A 19,729-nucleotide genomic window follows, 5' to 3' on the forward strand; every position below is an offset into this window, starting at 1 on the left:
CTGACCGGAAGGTATCGTGTGTCGGAGCGCTTTACAAAGCAGTTTTAAGAAGTACCATATGGTCGGAAATGATGCCAAAAGAATTGTGAAGCGCTGGGGACAGAAGGTCGAAACCAACCCGGACAGGGAAAGGATCGCCAGGCCCAGCGATAGAACCGATTCACACAGGGAAAGAATCACCCTGACACATACCCGATCCGTTCACGGATAAGCACAGAGCAGAGCTATACAGCAGAACCGAGACCCCCTGGAGTGATCTTCCTTACATACCGAGGTGTGCATCATGTAGATGGAAGTAAAAGGACTGCATGGTGGGAGGGATGATTGTCAGGCAGGGCTCAATCCGCATTGGGAAAGAACTGACCCAAACACTGACGGAACCGAGCCACACTAGGGTGAGCCACGCTACACACTGTGGAGGCCATCTTGTAGAAGGAAGTACATGGGCTGCATGGTTAGAGGACTGTCAAGCAGGGCCCAATCCCACTCATAAAGAACTGACCCAAATAGTGACGTAATCGAGCCGCAGCGCCCTACATACCAAGAAGACCATCTTGTTGAAGGTAAGGCAGAAGTGGGCAGGAGGAGTGTCAGGCAGGGCCCAATCTAAACTGATAAAGAACTGATCCAAAGAGTGACAGAACCAACCTGCGCTGGGTAGGGCCACCGTGCACACCGATGGGCCTTGTTGTAGAAGAAAAAACGTCACGCTCCACAGTGGAAGGGAGGACCGTCAGGCAGGGCCCAATCCGCACAGGAAAAGAACTGATCTGAACAGGGAGCAACAGACTGAGACCGGCGTTAACATGGAAAGAGTCCGCAAAAAGACAAGCCCTCAAATAAACAGACCTATCTTACACAGAGGCAGCACCGACCACATAGAGAAAAAGAACCAACCAGCCAAGAGACTGGACCGCTTAGAGACAAAGAGCCAGTCTGCACATGAGAATGAACACTGCCTCTGCATAAGCAACTAGCTCACTTATGCAGGGTCAGAACAGCCTTAGAGGGGGAAATACCATACATCACAGGCACAGTGCTCACTCGTAATAATGGAAATAGTCTTTGGGGAGTGGTGGTTTAATGGAGCTGCCAACGTGGGAACTGGCAAACCAGGTTCGAGTCCCCGTAATTCTAGGCAAATCACGTAAACACCATGGGGCAGATTTACATGCCCCGTGCGCCACTTTTGCATCACTTTTAACATGCGAAAAGTGACGCAAAAGTGGCGCAAGGGGCTTGTAAATCTGCCCCCATGTGCCTAAAATGACACGCACAGACAAAAAGTGAATCTGTCACTCATATAAAGCGCTCCAATACCCTTGTGCCAAGTTTGCGCTGTATAAAACGAAAACTAAAAAAACAAAAAAACACTGACTACATAACTGACCACCAAAGGGCGTGCAACCGATCTGCAAAGTGCAATGGCTTTGTCGTATTTTTTTGCAACAAGGGTTCCGGTACCACGGGTGTTGGTGCCTGGCAGCTCCGGTGGGTGTTGGAGCCTCAAGACTTGGTGCAGGGGACCGAGCTGACCCTCCAGAGCAAGTGCACCTTCGGATGGCACTGGGAGGCATCGGTCAGGCTGGGGAGCTGGACGACGCTGGACCGGACTTTGCTGTCTTGGAGACCTTCAGCTGCAGGGTGATTGTACCTCTATCTCAAAGGAGTTCTTTGGCAATTTGCAAAGTGGATTGGGACCCTCTTGGGTTTTGTGGAGGCCACACAGTGACAAGACGAGCTGGTGGATGGCGATAGTCAAGTTCTTTAGCGACAAGCATGAGTATGCGCCCAAAGTCCACCACTAGGTCTACAGTTCTCGGTCCAGCAGCGCAAGGGAGTAGCCGGAAATATAAAATACCAAACACTTTGACCTATATATAGTAATAAATGTACACGTAAAGTGAGTGACACAAACTCTTCCTATGAAGTGCCATGGGAATTGTACCCTTGGGGAAAAGTTTTACAAATTGGTGCAAAATTTCCAATCTTACAGAAAGATTTTAAAGGAATTTGGCCAAAAAACACACATTTACCAGTACTGGCATATTTCTCTCATTTATCTATTCGATTTTTTTTCTTTTCTTTTATGCCTCTTTCCTTCCTTCGTTCCATCATCTTTCCTTTGTTTTTATGCATATTTCATTCTTTCTTTCCATCTTCCAATTCCTCTGTCTATTCTTTTCTCATCCCATCTGACTTTTTTCTAGTTTTCCATCCTTCTCAATATCCCTTTAATCTTATCATGCTCATGTTGTTCCTTCACACCTTGTTTGCATCTTTTGTTTTTGTATTCTTTCCATTAATTAATTATTTATATCTCTTCTTTCCTTCAGTCGCCCATCCTTTTGTCTCACATCTCTTTTTTATTTCAATACATTTACTGCTTTCCTTCTTTCTTGACTTTCTTGACTTTCATTTTTCTTATTTATCTCGTTGTACCTTGCTTTTCTTCTTTCCACTCTTCATTTTTTCATTTTATGCCTTTTCCTTCCATTTTTTCATTGTTTCCATGTACTTTTGTTGCTTCTCTTTCCTGCATGTTTATTTTACCTTCCTTCGTTCATTATTTGCATTTTACTTTCTTTCCTTTATGCTGTCTCACTTCATTTGTCTCTACCTTATGTTTTCTTTGCCAGTTTAATATTTATCTTTCTCTCTGTCACCCAGTCTTCTTCTGACTTACGTTGACCTGTGAGCCCGAGATAAAACTTAAGAAGGGTCATAAAACAATAGAATCTGCTTCGGTAGCGCCCCCGCGTAAACTGATATAGCGGGTGGTTAACTACATACTTGCAACAGCGTTTCTTCGTTTGTCTTCTTCTTCTGTCCCTGGCATTTAAATTCAGGGTATGGAGATGCCACCTAAATATACATTTAGGGGCTTTTACAAGGGAGTGACAGGTAGTGGGCAATGGGCCCCCTACCTGTGGTGTCTACACCCTCTATTATGCCCACCTGCTGTGGGAGAGGGACATAGTTCTAGCCCTGAATGTAGAATTCTCACAATCTTCAAAGTGGTGGCCACTGAAGAATGTGCTTTAACTCACCTCCAGCACCTGAGGGGTAGAGTTGGTAGAGGGGGCACACCTCCTAATCTTTCTAAGTTTTCCTGCCTGTCTTCCTACCAAAAGGGGGTGAGGACAGGAGAGGGGCCTACTCCTACTATCAGGAGAGTCTTGGGGTCTCATTTCAAAGGCTGCAAGGCATTTGAAGCTTCCCACCACAGATGGCTCAGCCTGACAGGGGGAAGGTGTGAACACCTCCGCACAAGGCAAGTTTTGTTCTTGACCTCTGAACACGCTGGTGGTCACCCCATAAGGTCAGAACTCTGTCTGGTAGTCACAGGCAGGCTTAGAGAAGTTGGTGACCACACTAAGGTCTGGTAGGTTTAAGGGACCCCTTTAAGAGGTCCTCTGTGTTCAATTATTAATACATCTGACATTGGAATCAGTGCAGGTTTATAAAGATGAGATGTTTGGGACCAAACATCCCATAGTACAGTGAAGCCATCACAGAGCTAAGGGAACTCGTAATGACGAGTCTTCAGCCCATGTACTATTCATGGCTTCCCTGTTCACTTACAATATCCAAGATCCGACATGGATATTTCAGGGGCATATCTGCTCATGCAGATATGTCCTCAAGCTGATATAGTGCACCCTCCCATAGGCCTATAAGGCCTGCCAGAGGGGTGTATACCTATGGAGTGATTGTAGGCATGGCACACAGGGAAGCCTTTGCAGCAGCAAGTCGATGTGATGCAAAGAGGTTCGATTCCTGCAGCTCCGACAAGGGATACTGGCCTCAAACTTGGTGAGAGGACAGGACAGGTCTAGAGGGATAAGAAGAACCACCACCTGTGTTGCTGAGCTTTTTGCGGTCCGTGGGAGCTCAGGATCAGCAGACCGGTCAGCTTAGTTGCAGTGCCTGCAGATGCAGGTAAGTGGTGACTCCTTCACTGCAAGGGAGATTCCTTCAGGTGTCTTGGATGCCCACAGGCCTTGGAAGGTTCCTGTATGGTGCACAGACACAGACAATGCAGCAGACGAGCAGGGAGACGAAGTCCAGTCCAAACGAAGTCCAGCAAAGTCCAGAGTGCCCAGACGGTAGAAGTTGAAATGCTGTCTGACTAGAATCGTGTCCCACAACGAATCTAGGGACCTACACCCAGGTAAGCCCTTAAGTACCATAAAGAAAGGGTTGGGACAATTCAAGGATCCCTCCCAGGGGAGGGATTGGACAGTGGGGGGGATACTCCCATGGCCTTTGTCCAGTTTCGCACCAGAGCGGGACCCAACGGCTCCCTGAGCTGGTTTGAACTGGACAATGCAAGGAGGGCACCAAATGTGCCCCTCATGCAGACTGAGTGGCGCTGGCGGCGTACCCACCCGGCACCAATACACTACATCCTGTTTGGGAGGTGGTCACACCTCCCTGTGACAGGATACCTATTATTCTGCCTTCCCCTGCTTGAGGTTGGCTCAACAGCAGGAGGGCAGAATCGTGTCTCTGGTCAGCTGCAGCTGTGCTCTCCGGGTCTAGAAGACTGGCACCGGGAGCACTGAGAGCCTAACAGAGGGCCTTTACAGTGCTTGGAATCATACCTCTCACACCGTTTACGGTGTGAGGGTATGATTCCAACATGTTTGATACCAAACATGATAGGATTAATTGCAGCCAATTTCGAAATGGTCATCGCGTAATTACGTGGTGCCCCTCTATGTGGTATATGGCTGCTTCACTTACAACCCGGGAGAATGGACTCCGTAGGCTGTAGGATTGGCCTGCTCATGCAGGGGCAACCTCACACTTAGAACCAAGCACCCTTCCTTCAGGATGGCAAAGGCCTGCAATATGGGTGACTTATAGTTTTAAAGTGCAGTGAACCTAGATATAGGAAACCTATATCTTTCGTAAGTTGTGCTAGCACCAGCTTACACAGGCTACAATGGCAGGCCTGTAGTTACTGTTTGAATGGTCTCCCAGGGGTGGCATAGTACATGCTTCAGCCCATGGGGGACCTCTGCGGTTCCTATGGCCTGGGTACCTTAGCACCATATACTAGGGACTGAGAAGGGTACCTCAGTATCCAATCTGGGAGGTACCTAAGTACTGAACATAACAATTTAGGGGAGAAAGCAGAGACACTGGGGTCCTGATTAGCAGGATCCCAGTCAGACTAGTCAGAAACAGCTTAGCTCCAGGCAAAAAGTGGGGGTAACAATGCAGAAGGATCCTACTTTCCTACAGCCATTTTTCCAGACTCCAGCACCTCTTGTTCCCTCTGGGCTCTGCTCTGTGCTCTCATTTTTATGCATACCCAGTGTGGAATTCCAGGCATTCCTGCATGGATTCTTAGTTCTGCCTCAGCCCAGACTGAGGACTCGAAATCATTACTAATCAAGCTATCGACTGGGATTGAAGAAGACACTGCTACCTCTATCTTGCCAGCAACCCCTCCCCAGTCTTAGGACACCATTGCCATGGGATGGATTTTTTTCACGTTGTCAGCATTGGCGACTGGATAGGTCCTTCCAGGCAGATACTGTTCAGAGGACACCAGCTGCTCTGCCACCATAGTGACAGGATGCTGTCTGTACTTTTGAATATTAGTGGGCCAGACAGCTAAGGTGGCTCTATACACATCCCCTATTAGAGTCACCTCAGTGAGCTGCCTGATATGGCCAGTGCACTCCTGAGATCCTACCTAAAGATTGACAACTGCATTTATTGCAGGTGCACTCAAGGCATTTTTCTTGTTTACACAGCCAGAGTCTCCAGTTCTGTACCCTGTGGTTCGACAGTCAGGGCACCAAACCTTCTTGGGATCCCGTTTCTTCCCCTGCTACCCACTGGTTGGCTATGAAGAGTCTCGGGACCCACCCTCCTGAACAGGTTTTTGGGGGCCCAGAGAAGACGCTTGGTTTTTAGGATTACCCTCTTTCCTTGGGGGGGTCTTTTTTGCTCTTTCTTTTGGTCTACCCCACCAGTGATAGTTTTGGTCACCTTTGTTTTGACCCAGTGGTTCGTTTTTTTCACCAACACTTGAGGATAAAGTGGACCTAGGTCTACCAGGAATTGGTGTAACTTCTGTTAGCAACAATTACTTAAAACATGCTCCTACATTATCAAATTATAAAGCCCTTCAAAGTCATGCGCAGTATTACCAGCTAACCAACCTCCGAGTGATTTCGCCGAGTAGTTTACAAACTCTACCCAGGTTTCGCTCTCGGTTTTTCAAGCCTCCCTGAACCGGATTTTATACTTTTCAGTGGTGAATTCAAAGGCCTCAATCAGGGTACTCTTCATGAGATCATAGGATTTAGCATCTTTCTCATTAAATGTCAGGAGTCTATCCCTGCACTTTCCAGAGAGCATCTCCCACAGGATAGCACTCCACAGCTTCCTGTTGACCTGTCTGCTAAGGCAGGCCCTCTCAAAAGCAACGAACCAATTGATATTATCACCCTCAAAGTATTTTGGGACAACTCTTTGGGGATCATAGAGTCATAAGAATCCTCTCTCTCTCTAGTTATGATTGTGGCGGCACCAGAGATGGGTCCTAGGCCCAACTCATTTCTTCTCTTTTCCTATAGGTAGGAGTTGAGCTTCTATAGCTGCCCTCTGGGCTACTCTTTCCAGAGCAAGCTCTTCATCTGGAAGTGTTCCTCTGTCCTGGGGGTTTATATCATCACTCCCATTATCTATATTCTGATCTTTTGCAAGATCAGTGTCATACTCTGGATGTTCTTCATCTTACTCTGCCAAAATCTTCCGGAGCTGTAATTTGGAAGGGTTTGATCCAGTCTTAAGGCTATACATTTTGCACAGACCTCTAAGCTGTCTCATGGGTGGAGACAGGTAAGGTGTGAGGTCGAGCTCCGCCACCTGTACCAGCTCTTCAGAAGTTTTGCTTCTGGTACTCATGATGCTTTAGTGAGTCAGAACCTTTCTGGAAAGAATAATAAATCGTAACGACGCTGGCTTCCAAAGTACAGTAAGTCGTAGACCCCCACCGCTGAACCACCAATATAGGAAACCCACCTCTTTATATAGTGCACCACAATGAGGTACACTATGCAAAGAGGTCGAAGACGCCCTTATTGGTTCACAGAGGCAATAGTAGAAAATACTGACGCTCTTTTTTGTGGTAGTGTGGGTGAGCAGTTATGCTTATCAGAGGAGTGCTGCGCATTTGTTGTACACAGCAAGGCCATACATGTTTACACACACTCAAAGAATGAAGTCGAAACCAAATTAGAAAAATAGTTCTTCTTTGTATATAAATATTTAGACCAAGAACTTTGGTACAAGGTAAATACTTTTTGCAATACGATAAATTACAAGAAAATGCACTAATTACAATTACGCACAGGACATTTACTATGGAAGGAAAAAGGCAAGTAGAAAAGCAATGCAATACAGTGGTTCCTGTGGTTAACCTTTTGGAAATCGAGAGGCTCGGGCCAAAGACCAAAGTGCTGAGGCCAAGTTCTCGGAAGTTTCCCAGATTTCTCGGGAAACAAGCCAAAGTGGGTCTCTGCAGCTGGAGCGCTTTGAAGACCAGGGCTACCTGCAAAAACAAAGTAAAGGGAGACTTTCAGGCAAGTCTGAAGGTTCTAAAGAGAGAGTAGGGACCACAAGGGCTCTAGGGCCGTCGGAGCACAGCTGGATTGAAGATGCCCCTGCCAGGCTGGCTGGTTGTAGAGGAGATGTGTGGCTTGGCAACGGCGCACAAAGAAGAACCATGCAGTCAGGAGCTGACAACTTGGAGTGACGATTCTGGAGCTGCTGGGCCACTGCCAAGGTGGGTCGCTAAATTCCTCAAGTCCCTCGTCAGGTGCTGGCTGGCTATAAAGTTGGAGTCTGTCTGGGCTCTGCTTTGTCGGGTTTTTTTTCAGCAAGGGGTCCGGATTTTGGTGCCTGGCAGCTCCGGTGGGTCCTGCTGCCTCAAGACTTGGTTCAGTGGCCAAGTTGACCCGCCAGAGCAAGTGTATCTTTGGATTACACTCAGAGGCATCAGTCAGTCTGGGTAGCTGAACAACAATGCACAGGAATTTGCTGTTTTGGAGACCTACGGCACCAAGCGGCCCGGTGCACAGGGTGTGGGTGCCTAGTAGCTCCGGTGGATCCTAGGTCCTCAAGACTTGGTGCAGGGGCCAAGCTGACCCTCCAGAGCAGGTGTATGTTTGGATGGCACTCTGAGATGCCGGTCGGGCTGGGGAGCTGGAAGACACTGCACCGGATTTTGCTGTTTTAGAGAGCTGTGGCTGCAGTGAGATAGTACCTCTATCCCAAGGGAGTTCTTTCGCAATTTTCAAAGTGGTGGGGACCCTCTGGAGTATTGTGTAGGCCACACCGTGATGAGACGAGCTGGTGGATGGCATTTGTCGAGTTCTATGGTGGCAGGCAGGAGTTCCGCCCAAAGTCCACAACGAGGTCTGCAGTACTCGGTCCAACAGCATTTCTTCATTCGTCTTCTTCTTGTTTCCATGGAGTCTAAATTAAGGGTCTGTGGATGCCACCTGAATACTAAATGTAGGTGTGTTTACAAGGGAGTGACAGGTAGTGGCTAATGGGCCTCTTACTTGTGGTGTCTACAGCCTCTATTATGCCCACCTACTGTGGGAGGCGGACATAGTCCAACCCTTATTGGAAACGTCCCACTATCTTCAAGATGGTGACAATTGAAGAATGTCTGTTCTTCACCTTGCCTCCAGCACCTGAGGGGTGGAGTTGGCAGAGGGGACCTCAACCCCTGAGGTCAGAACTCTGTCTGGTGAACTGGGGTGGCGGAGTGAGCTAAAGAATGAAGATGGATTAAACCCAGATCAGTTAACTGGGGGTGAGTGCTTGCAATGTTCAACACTCCGTTCATCATCCCTTTTGGTTTTGCTTTGTTCGCCCTAAGTTGGCAGGGTATGCCCAGACGTGGGTCCCTTGCTCACTTTGCCACTGGATTTAAGCTAGCCTGGCTGATGACGGCTGATTATCCAGAAATCGGTCCCAGGATGCTTGTTTCCGGTCCAGGGAAGACATGGCTTGGCAGGTCGGTCTGGACTGTTCCCATGAGGCACAGGGTCAGACTGATTTGCATATGGACATGTCTGAACTGGGGTGGCGGAGTGAGCTAAAAAATGATGATGGATTAAACCCAGATCAGTTGACTGGGGGTGAGTGCTTGCAATGTTCAACACTCCGTCCATCATCCCCTTTGGTTTTGCTTTGTTCGCCCTAAGTTGGCAGGGTATGCCCAGACGTGGGTCCCTTGCTCACTTTGCCCCTGGATTTAAGCTAGCCTGGCTGATGACGGCTGATTAGCCAGAATCCGGTCCCAGGATGCTTGTTTCCGGTCCAGGGAAGACATGGCTGGCAGTTCGGGCTGGACTGTTCCCATGAGGCACAGGGTCAGACTGATTTGCATATGCCCATGTCTGAACTGGGGTGGCAGAGTGAGCTAAAGAATGGTGATGGATTAAACCCAGATCAGTTGACTGGGGTGAGTGCATGCAATGTTCAACACTCCGTCCATCATCCCCTTTGGTTTTTCTTTGTTCGCCCTAAGTTGGCAGGGTATGCCCAGACGTGGGTCCCTTGCTCACTTTGCCCCTGGATTTAAGCTAGCCTGGCTGATGACGGCTGATTAGCCAGAAACCGGTCCCAGGATGCTTGTTTCCGGTCCAGGGAAGATATGGCTTGGCAGTTCGGGCTGGACTGTTCCCATGAGGCACAGGGTCAGACTGATTTGCATATGGCCATGTCTGAACTGGGGTGGCGAAGTGAGCTAAAGAATGATGATGGATTAAACCCAGATCAGTTGACTAGGCGTGAGTGCTTGCAATGTTCAACACTCCGTCCATCATCCCCTTCGGTTTTGCTTTGTTCGCCCTAAGTTGGCAGGGTATGCCCAGACGTGGGTCCCTTGCTCACTTTGCCACTGGATTCAAGCTAGCGTGGCTGATTAGCCCGAAACCGGTCCAAGGATGCTTGTTTCCGGTCCAGGGAAGACATGGCTGGCAGTTCGGGCTGGACTGTTCCCATGAGACACAGGGTCAGACTGATTTGCATATGGCCATGTCTGAACTGGGGTGGCGGAGTGAGCTAAAGAATGATGATGGATTAAACCCAGATCAGTTGACTGGGGGTGATTGCTTGCAATGTTCAACACTCCGTCCATCATCCCCTTTGGTTTTGCTTTTTTTGCCCTAAGTTGGCAGGGTATGCCCAGATGTGGGTCCCTTGCTCACTTCGCCACTGGATTCAAGCTAGCCTGGCTTATGACGGCTGATTAGCCAGAAAGCGGTCCCAGGATGCTTGTTTCCAGTCCAGGGAAGACATGGCTTGGCAGTTCGGGCATGACTGTTCCCATGAGGCACAGGGTCAGACTGATTTGCATATGGCCATGTCTGAACTGGGGTGGCGGAGTGAGCGAAAGAAGGATGATGGATTAAACCCAGATCAGTTGACTGGGGGTGAGTGCTTGCAATGTTCAACACTCGGTCCATCATCCCCTTTGGTTTTGCTCTGTCTGGTAGTAACAAGCTGGCTAGGACCAGTAGGTGGCCACACTAAGGGTTGGTAGGTTTCAGGGGATCCCTCAAAGGGGTCCTCTGTGTGCAATTATTAATACATTTGACACCGAAATCAGTGAAGGTTTATTAAGATGAGGTGTTCGGTACTAAAAGTCCCATAGTACAGTCACAGAGCTGGAGAACTCGTAAAAATGAGTGTCCAGCCCATGTACTCTTCAAGCCTTCCCTGTTCACTTACAATATCCAAGAATCAACATGGTTATTGCAGGGGCATATCCGCTCATGCAGATATGTCCTCACAGGTGATATTGTGCTCTCTACCGTAGGGCTATAAGGCCTGCCAGAGGGGTGTCTTACCTATTTCACAAGCAGTGATTGTGGACATGGCACACAGGGAAGCGTGCTATATCGACTCTTCGGTTTTATCTGCACCGAGGCACGCAGTCTGCGATGGCAGGGTGCATGGCCATGGTGAGGGGACCGTAGGTGGCACAATTCATGTGTCCCTAGGTACCAGGGGTACCATTTACTAGGGACTTACAAGGAGTGCTGAAGGGGTGCCAATGGGAAACAAAAGGTATTTTTGGGAAAGAGCTTCTGGCACAGGGGAGCAGGTTGGAAGGGACCCTGTGCACTTCCACTCGAAATGACACAATTTTTCAGGCAGAGAGTGGGGGCTAACCGTGTCCAAAAGAGGCACTTTCCTACATTAATGGTGTTGGCAGGACAGCACATTCACAGGTAAAGGAGTAGAAGTGACGACTGGCCTTGTGCCAGCACGCGGCGCGGTTGTCCCACAGGGTTAAAGTTTCCCAGATAGCATCAATGCTGTAAATATAGTCTATTCGCCAAGGGATACCGCAGCAATAAAGGAGATAAGCTGGGGGCCTAAAGGCCGTGCCATAAATGGGCAGCTCGTAAAACTGTCATGTTTCTTTCCATTATGACTTCACTGAGACTCATTCCAGCCAATGGGGAACCAGCTGATGTCTCATAACTCCCGAAGCCCCAGCTGACAGCCTGTCACTCTGAGCTCCATCACCAGAAGTGGGCAGTGTCACCCCAGCGCCAGCAGCTGTCGTCAAATCACAACGACCCAGCCCAAAGGTAAGCATACTTCCATTGTGCAGTGTTTAGACTTTCTTGGGACATGGTCTATACCAGATGCCTTCAGCATCCTTTGGGGAAGGACGGGAGCTGGTGGAGAAGTGGTGTAGGATATTGTTTTAAATTAAGGGCATATGTTTACACGAAGAAGAGCTATTTGTCTATGAACTGAATTCGTTATCAGACAGAAGCTCGCCTTGGAAGCAACAGAAGGACTAGTGTGGCCTGAATAGCAACTTTCTGAAGTTCTCACTGTTCCTTGATGTATGAAAGGGCATCAAAATCTGCCCCTTTTAACACTATCATATAAGGGCAATGTATATTAGGTGGGGCAGAGCCTCCTGCTGCTGCTGTCACGGTACCTTAACCCAGACAATTAGCTGAGGCCAGCACGTTGACTTGCTGTCGTGATGGCAGCCTCTGCCAGGCAGATACCGCCCTCAATCCCCAGTGGCATAAAGGCAACGTGATGGCACCCCCTGCAGAATGTAAGGAGGGGCCCTTGAGTCTCCCATATCTCACAGATAATCAATGATCTTGGTCTAAATAGGGGCCCTCCTGAAGGGTTGAGGGAGCCCCTGAAAATATACCCTCCCTGCATAGGCTTGTGTTGTGCCCCATTCCAACCCTGGGTGGCAGCAGAGCTTGGCCCCATGGGACAGGGGTGCATCAGGAAGGAGCGCAGCAGGACTGCTTCAGGCAGTAAAATGCCTCCTGCTTCCTTGATTTGGCTCCAGAGGACAAGAGGCTTAAAATCAAAAGGATTCTCCCTTAAGAGCAATCTGAAGCAGAGCCGCCCATCCCGCAGAGGTGGGTACAACAGCTGTATGGCTCTTCAGCTTGCAAATGGAGATAGAAGGCACGGGTTCCAGAGCTTGTTTGGTTTGTTGCCTCTGAACTAGTCTTCAAGCCTCAAGAGTCTACTTAGAGGGATACTGAGAGATGAGGATGCTGAGACGTCCTGAATGAGTGTGCACAGAACAGGATGCACCAGAACTAAAACTGCAGTAATTAATCCAGCTCAACTACAGTACTGCAGGCCCGTCTTCTAGGTGCTCCTGGGGCAGTTCATTGTGCTCTGCCCAATATATTCTGTTTGCTCTGCATGAGCGAACAAAGTCACTTTGCTTGTGCTATCCCTTTTTTTATTTTACTAAAGTGGCCAAAGGATCAAATTAAAAACTTTGGATCCAACTATTTGTCCAAAATGAGGAAAGCATCTGTTAAAGGTTGTGAATGTACTTGTGCTGTTTTGGAATCCAGTGCGCTGCATTCTCAGTGCAAACACTTCACATTTTCTGTGCAAAGCTTGGAAAGGACACATTACTGTCTATCTGTTGAAGTACAGTAGTCCTTGTTTAGCCAGTGCTAGGAAGAATTATACTAGTGGCTGTTTATGCTGTCTACAGCTGAGAGCGATAAAACACACACACACGCATATATATATATATATATATATATATATATATATATATATATATATATATATATATATATATATATATATATATATATATATATATATATATATATATATAATGGGATTTCTGTTACGGCGGACTGGATTTCTGTCACAGTTGTGACAGAGTAAATTGTCCACCAAGATCTAAATCAGAACCATAGGTGTTTGATGTATATTGGCCAATACATGTTTAACACAACAGCGTAGCCTGGTGGTGTTTGTTGGTTCATTGTTACATGAATGAGTGAAATGATCAGGCCCTAGGTGTGGTCCTCAGAAGGCGACCCTGAGACTGCCCCTGTTTACAGGACTCAAAATCTACCTTCCTCATTTCCATTCAAGGCAGAGGAGGAGAGATCTCTTCCCAAGCCTTTTTGTGAGCCGCGAGCTGCAATTCTGTTTCTTTGCAAGGTTTCATACCTTATCCAAAGTAAGACTTTTGTTGGAATAAACAGGGTTCTTTAAATCTCTACTCTTCCTTCTGCTGTCTGAGGCTCGCTTGGCCATCAGGACCGGCCTGAAGAAGGATACAAAACACAGAATGCGCTCCTTTGGCATTAAGTTTCCTACAAGAACTTTGCTGGATGTCCTCAGCCCAAGGAACACTATGTAGTGGTGAGAGGTCAATATATCACTGGGCATATTCAATCCATACATTTTCAAGCAGCCTCCAGGTAAATATTCATATTAGGAAATAACCTGGATGCAAAGACTGCTCACGTCCCTGCCTGTTCAAAACCTCCTGGTGTTGTGCCTGGAAAAGACCTCGCTCACAGCACCAGTCCATAACTCATTCACTCTGCACAGGGTTCATAGTTCAAGTCCACCTGTGCCTATCAGATCAATAAAGCGATTCAGGTTCTCATATTCACTCATGTACTATCAGTCATGATTCTGGGAATACAAGGTGATACTTGGTAATCAGATTAGGTTTCGTCCACTATATTTCAAATTTCCAAAGTGCTTATTTTGTACAAAATAATAATAAGTACACAAATAATTGTAACAATAATAACGTTATATTAATAACAATAATAATACTAAATAATTGTAAAGTAACAGTGATAATACAATACAGAAAGAAGCACAGGGCCCAAAACTTTTTAGGACTTTGGCGTTACTGCCCAATCCTGATTCCACATTATGTCCCTTTCTTTTGTTACCTACATTTCCTGAATCTTTATCTCACTTGGGCAGGTTCTTTTTTATCGCTGTTTTCTGTTGTTGTAATTTTATCTCCTGTTCCCTTTTCTGTCTTTCTGTCTCTTTCTCAACTTCAAATTATGAAAAATAAATCCTGGTCCCAAAAAATGAGGGCCAGTACTCATCACCTGCAAACACCGGCACAAATTTAGAATTGCAGTTGAAGTGTTTCTGAAAGAGGAGGGGAAGAGAAGTGATTCTGTTGTTTGATTCCTCTCTCTGATTCTTTCAGGCAGTCACCAATGTTTGTTCACTAAATGAAAACATTGCAACTGGGGCAAGCGATAGCCTTGCTCACGGAGAGAGGATTTCTGCGTAAGTGCTGAATTGCAGAGTATTGTTCTTAATCATAACACTTGCAGCACAATTAGCACTTACCAGTAGATCCAAATCACTGTAATGCTAAGTGCTTGCCTCAGTCAAGGCAACAGCACTCTGCATATCCACTATCGGAGAATGGCCCTGTAGGGCAGGTACAAGTCTATGCAGCAGATCCATTAGGGATCTAACTTGTCTAATCCGGTAGTTGTCCCATTTCTTGTGGGATCGGGCCCCCAGTCCTGGTGGATCCTCAGAAGTTTCACCAGTGGAGTGTATCCTCAAATTTGCAGTGGATCACACAAACCTGTTTTTGGGGTGAAGACCAGAAAGCTCACAATCGATTGCCGTCTGAATGGAAACTAACATGTGCGTGGTTTCTGTGCCACCCTAAGGCGGCCGTGCAGCTATCTCTTGAGTATTCTCTATGTTTCCAGGTAAATTAACAGAAGTCAGTGGGATGCAGAGGTTTGCCGTTAAGAGAATCAAATTTACACTAGAAAAGTGGAGGAACCACATGACAACATAGTAGTGGAAGGAAAAATCTCACGTGAAACAAGCACTGCTAAAGCCAATAAGTCTGTCTTGCATTTTCAGCCCTGATCAAAACATTTTGAAAAGCCTCCACCAGTGAAAAAAAGTTTTAAAAAATCACTGCTTTAGGTATGTGCATCTGAGATAAATAATTTAATGTGTGATATCCTAGTGTCCTTTTGAGTTGCAAAACAGTTCCTCATACATTTCAATGCAAACACTCTTTAGGAGGCAGATTGATACATCAAACAGCCAATAGCAAGAGGTGGGAGTGAAATTCTCCGCTGGGTGGTGTCAAAGCTCCCTCTATGTAAAACTGGAATTAATTGGTAACAATACATCTCGGAGACTGCCGTGCTGTTCAGACAGTGCTAAAAAATCTAACCGCGTCAACCCCCTGAGACTCAACTGTGTCCATCATTTGTCTATATGGGTGGGATCTGTGCCAGATTCTCACAAGGCAGTACAAAAGGGGGTGGTGATGGACGGAGCATCAGAACCAATCAAACACTCACACCCAGTCAACAGATCTGGGTTTGATCCATCACCATTCTTTAGCCCACTCTGCCACCCCAGTTCAGACATGGCCATGTGCAAATCAGTCTGACCCTGTGCCTCATGGGAACAGTCCAGCCCGAACTGCCAAGCCATGCCTTCCCTGGACCAGAAACAAGCTTCCTAGGACCGGTTTCTGGCATTTCAGCTGTCTTCAGCCAGGCTTGCTTGAATCCAGTGGCAAAGTGAGCAAGGTACTCACGTCTGAGCATACCCTGCCAACTTATGGCGAACAATGCAGTACAAAAGGGGGTGGTGATGGACGGAGCATCAGAACCAATCAAACACTCACACCCAGTCAACAGATCTGGGTTTGATCCATCACCATTCTTTAGCCCACTCTGCCACCCCAGTTCAGACATGGCCATGTGCAAATCAGTCTGACCCTGTGCCTCATGGGAACAGTCCAGCCCGAACTGCCAAGCCATGCCTTCCCTGGACCAGAAACAAGCTTCCTAGGACCGGTTTCTGGCATTTCAGCCGTCTTCAGCCAGGCTTGCTTGAATCCAGTGGCAAAGTGAGCAAGGGACTCACGTCTGAGCATACCCTGCCAACTTATGGCGAACAATGCAGTACAAAAGGGGGTGGTGATGGACGGAGCATCAGAACCAATCAAACACTCACACCCAGTCAACAGATCTGGGTTTGATCCATCACCATTCTTTAGCCCACTCTGCCACCCCAGTTCAGACATGGCCATGTGCAAATCAGTCTGACCCTGTGCCTTATGGGAACAGTCCAGCCCGAACTGCCAAGCCATGCCTTCCCTGGACCAGAAACAAGCTTCCTAGGACCGGTTTCTGGCATTTCAGCCGTCTTCAGCCAGGCTTGCTTGAATCCAGTGGCAAAGTGAGCAAGGGACTCACGTCTGAGCATACCCTGCCAACTTATGGCGAACAATGCAGTACAAAAGGGGGTGGTGATGGACGGAGCATCAGAACCAATCAAACACTCACACCCAGTCAACAGATCTGGGTTTGATCCATCACCATTCTTTAGCCCACTCTGCCACCCCAGTTCAGACATGGCCATGTGCAAATCAGTCTGACCCTGTGCCTCATGGGAACAGTCCAGCCCGAACTGCCAAGCCATGCCTTCCCTGGACCAGAAACAAGCTTCCTAGGACCGGTTTCTGGCATTTCAGCCGTCTTCAGCCAGGCTTGCTTGAATCCAGTGGCAAAGTGAGCAAGGGACTCACGTCTGAGCATACCCTGCCAACTTATGGCGAACAATGCAGTACAAAAGGGGGTGGTGATGGACGGAGCATCAGAACCAATCAAACACTCACACCCAGTCAACAGATCTGGGTTTGATCCATCACCAATCTTTAGCCCACTCTGCCACCCCAGTTCAGACATGGCCATGTGCAAATCAGTCTGGCCCTGTGCCTCATGGGAACAGTCCAGCCCGAACTGCCAAGCCATGCCTTCCCTGGACCAGAAACAAGCTTCCTAGGACCGGTGTCTGGCATTTCAGCCGTCTTCAGCCAGGCTTGCTTGAATCCAGTGGCAAAGTGAGCAAGGGACTCACGTCTGAGCATACCCTGCCAACTTATGGCGAACAATGCAGTACAAAAGGGGGTGGTGATGGACGGAGCATCAGAACCAATCAAACACTCACACCCAGTCAACAGATCTGGGTTTGATCCATCACCATTCTTTAGCCCACTCTGCCACCCCAGTTCAGACATGGCCATGTGCAAATCAGTCTGACCCTGTGCCTCATGGGAACAGTCCAGCCCGAACTGCCAAGCCATGCCATCCCTGGACCAGAAACAAGCTTCCAAGAACCGGTTTCTGGCATTTCAGCCGTCTTCTGCCAGGCTTGCTTGAATCCAGTGGTAAAGTGAACAAGGGACTCACGTCTGAGCATACCCTGCCAACTTATGGCGAACAATGCAGTACAAAAGGGGGTGGTGATGGACGGAGCATCAGAACCAATCAAACACTCACACCCAGTCAACAGATCTGGGTTTGATCCATCACCATTCTTTAGCCCACTCTGCCACCCCAGTCCAGACATGGCCATGTGCAAATCAGTCTGACCCTGTGCCTCATGGGAACAGTCCAGCCCGAACTGCCAAGCCATGCCTTCCCTGGACCAGAAACAAGCTTCCTAGGACCGGTTTCTGGCATTTCAGCCGTCTTCAGCCAGGCTTGCTTGAATCCAGTGGCAAAGTGAGCAAGGGACTCACGTCTGAGCATACCCTGCCAACTTATGGCGAACAATGCAGTACAAAAGGGGGTGGTGATGGCCGCTAGATTCTCACAAGGGCCACATTTCTTTCGATTCATCTATATGGCAATAATTTACCTAACAAGCAGTTATCCTGAATATATAGTACTGATCTGACTTTCTTGAACAGACATTGGTCGACCGGTCTCTCAGGCATCGCCTTAGACCCCATGCATTTCCTTGTCTTTGTTTTTAAGGATTGTTAGACCCATGAGTAACTTAGCAGGAGCAGCTGAGACAAAAGTACCAGCACCTTACAGCAACCACCGGAAGGGCGGGGCTTCTCCAGAGATCCACTTCTGACAATTTCCTGTACTACATTATTCCATAAAGCGGAAGGGGCAAGACAGAAGTTCTAAAGTGAGGCTCGGCAGAGGCGGCACCTTGCCAAATGCCAACTATCAAATGATACCATTTTTTATAGGGGCGTCAAAACATTAGAAAGAAAACTCAAGGGAAGATGTTTAGTTTTTTTGTGGGGGTGAGGGGTGTAGGCTGTGTGGAAAGATAAATGATTGAGAATGAATAAGAGAAAGGAATGTTTTACGGAAAGGAAATGATAGTTGGTTAAGTGGTAGCTTCAAGAAAAAGTGAAAAAACTAGGCTTGATGCTCACACTTTATCAATACAGCACTCAAAACAGATGAATGAGCCTTTTGGACTCTAAGCACAGCTCATTAAAGCAGAATCAATTTTCTAGGAATGAATCCATCTCAGGATACATGTCTACAGCTGTGCAAATGGGTGACCAGTAGGGCCTCACTAGTAAAGCCTGCTCACGCAAAGCACTGAACATCACGTCAAAAATCTGGACTAGTGTAATAGTCTGGTGGGTTAATGCATCCTTTTCGAGATGCGTGTGCAACCTGAACGCCCCAGGTTGAAACCCTGAGGCCTTGGAGGCTCGTCTTTCGAGGAGGATAAAATCTGTACCATTGCCCTGGGTAATAACTAACGAGTGTTATCAGTGTCTAGGGTCGAGACAATCTGAAAAACTCTACGTGGAAAATGCACACATTATACCTCCCTTTATAAGCACAAGTAAATAATCGGGTACACAACACACGATACTTGTTGGAAATGTTTTTGCAGACGTTTTGCCGTGTGAGTCTAAAGGATCCCAGGAGAGTATAGCTCTCGTTAAATTTAGTCCAGTTTTGACTTCGACCCTCCATGAGTGCAAAATACCGGAAAATGTGGTCATAACACAGCAGAGGCGCAACTAGAGCCAAATTTCGAAGGGGGGGGAGGGGGGCTACTAAAAATGCCGGGGGGTGGGAGGGGGGGGGGGGAGGGCTGATTCTTCCAGCAATATGCAGAGTGGAGATGCAGGGGCTCCAAGAAGGGGTGAAAACACAACAAAGCCTCGTTAGCAAGTCAATGGTCTTTTTAAGACCTGTGAAGTACTCGGGTGCGGCTGCGTGTGTGCCCGGGAAGATGTCTCAGCTGGGCTGACACATGGGGGGGGGGGGGGGGGGCTGCGCTGAAGCCCTTTGAGCCCAATGGGCGTTGCGCGCCTGTAACACAGTCCAGTATTTTAACCTCTGCCTCGTACGAGTCGTGCGTGCCTTATGCCTAGTGCTTTACATGGAAATAAATCACTTCCTTATTGTATGTGCAAACCCGACCAGAAACTCAGCAGAAATCCCGTGCAAACCTAATCCTCGCCAGGCAGTTTTTGTGCCAACTTTACGACCAGACTGCGCTCTAATTTAGCCTGTGACACAGTGACAGTATAAACTCAGTACCCTTCGAGTGTCGGCAAAACGAGTTTCGATTA

General features: G+C 47.8%; 1 protein-coding gene across 2 annotated transcripts in view; it reads left to right on the forward strand.

Annotated features, from left to right (window-relative positions):
- Window positions 1-11,504: 11,504 nt before the first annotated feature.
- LOC146796533 (actin, cytoplasmic 1-like) overlaps window positions 11,505-19,729 on the forward strand; it is a 52,759-nt gene continuing 44,534 nt past the window's right edge. For both annotated transcript variants that reach the window (XR_014969632.1, XM_085629154.1), the window contains exon 1: window positions 11,505-11,642. The gene's annotated coding sequence lies outside the window, so the exon portion shown is untranslated. The remainder of the gene's footprint in view (window positions 11,643-19,729) is intronic.

Source organism: Triturus cristatus, chromosome 10 (genome assembly GCF_964204655.1).
Source record: "Triturus cristatus chromosome 10, aTriCri1.1, whole genome shotgun sequence".
In the NCBI taxonomy this organism is placed as follows: Eukaryota; Metazoa; Chordata; class Amphibia; order Caudata; family Salamandridae; genus Triturus; species Triturus cristatus.